Below are 2,042 nucleotides of genomic sequence, written 5' to 3'. Positions count from 1 at the left end.
TTCCTCAGCCTCCTGAGTAGCTGGGATTACAGGCACGCACCACCATGCCCAGCTAATTTTTTGTATTTTTAGTAGAGACGGGGTTCACCATGTTGACCAGGATGGTCTCGATCTCTCGACCTCGTGATCCACCCGCCTCGGCCTCCCAAAGTGCTGGGATTACAGGCGTGAGCCACCGCGCCCGGCAGGCCTCTTATTTTTAAAAATAATAAAATTAAAATCTTATTACAAACACAAGCAGCTAGGCTCGATGTGGCCTACCAGCACTTATATAGGCCAGGGAATGTTCGTTTGTTTGCATAGGTATTGATTGATTAGAGGCCCAGATTTTTGTTCAGTAGAGTTTCTGGTTGTTTTTTGTTTGTTTTTGAGATGGAGTCTCACTCTGTTGCCTAGGCTAAAGTGCAGTGGTATGATCTCAGCTTACAACAACCTCCACCTACCGGGTTCAAGCAATTCTCCTGCCTCAGGCTCCTGAGTAGCTGGGACTACAGGCATGTTCCACCAGCCAACTTTTTTTTTAAATATTTTTGGTAAATATGGGTTTTACCATGTTGGCTAGACTGATCTTGAACTCCTGACCTACCTTGGCCTACCTTGGCCTCCCAAAATGCTGGTATTACAGGCATGAGCCATGGCGCCTGCCCTTATTCAGCAGAGTTTCGAATTATTTCTCTAGGACAAAAGAGACTCCCATAGCTTATAGTTCTTATTACACTGCAGAAGATTAACTAGTTTTGTATCTAAATTTCCCACTTCCTCAAGTACCTACTTCCTCAAAACATTCCCTGAACCAACTTCACCATCCGACTGTTTCCTCTTTGACAAGTTGAACACATTTCTGACGTGTCTATTCTATATTTGTTTGTTTTGTTTTGCTTTTTGTTTTGTGTGAGATGGGGTCTTACTCTGTGACCCAGGCTGGAGTTCATTGGTGCGATCTTGGCTAGCTGCAACCTCCACCTCTGGGTTCATGCCATCCACCCACCTCAGCCTCTCAAGTAGCTGGGACTACAGGCACACACCACCATGCCCTGCTAATTTTTGTATTTTTTGTAGAGACAGGGTTTCACCTTATTGCCCAGGCTGGTCTCGAACTCCAGGGCTCAAGCCATCTACCTGCCTCAGCCTCCCAAAGTGTTGGGATTATAAATGTAAGCCACCATTCCCAGCCCTCCATTCTATATTTGAATGCGTCATGATTTATTTTTATTTTTTGAGGTGGAGTTTCGCTCTTGTTGACCAGATGGAGTGCAGTGGCACGATCTCGGCTCACTGCAACCTCCACCTCCTGGGTTCAAGTGATTCTTGTGCCTCAGTCTCCCAAATAACTGGGATTACAGGTGCATGCCATTATGCCCAACTAATTTTTGTATTTCTAGTAGAGACAGGGTTTCACCATGTTGCCTAAACTGGTCTCGAACTCCTGACCTTAGGCAATGCACCCACCTCTGCTTCCCAAATTGCTGGGATTACAGGCATGAGTCACCACATCCGGCCCTCTGCCCACCTTCTTAACTTTGTTTCCTACCTCCCCATCATTCCCTACACACTTTAGCCACACTGGCCCTTTTCTGACTCCTCTAACAACTCAAACGTTTTTTAAAAATGTTAATTATGGTAAAATATATATAACATAAAATTTCAGAAACCATCTTGAGGTATACAGTTCAGTGGTAGTAAGTACAGTTCACACTGTTGTGTAGCCATCAACACAGCCTCTAAAATTCTTTTCATCTTGCCAAACTGAAACTCTGTACCCATTAAACGATAATTTCCTATTCCTCTGCCCCACAACCCCTGGGAACCACCATTCTACTTTCCGTCTCTGAATTTGACTACCCTAGGTTTCTCCTACAAGTGGAATCATAAAGTGTTTGTCTACTTGTAACTGGCTTATTTCACTTAGCATTATGTCCTTTAAGAAGTAGGATATCCGGCCGGGCGCGGTGGCTCAAGCCTGTAATCCCAGCACTTTGGGAGGCCGAGGCGGGTGGATCACGAGGTCAAGAGATCGAGACCATCCTGGTCAACATGGTGAA

Source organism: Cebus imitator, unplaced genomic scaffold, assembly GCF_001604975.1.
Source record: "Cebus imitator isolate Cc_AM_T3 unplaced genomic scaffold, Cebus_imitator-1.0 Scaffold8, whole genome shotgun sequence".
In the NCBI taxonomy this organism is placed as follows: Eukaryota; Metazoa; Chordata; class Mammalia; order Primates; family Cebidae; genus Cebus; species Cebus imitator.
This window is presented reverse-complemented; position numbering follows the sequence as displayed.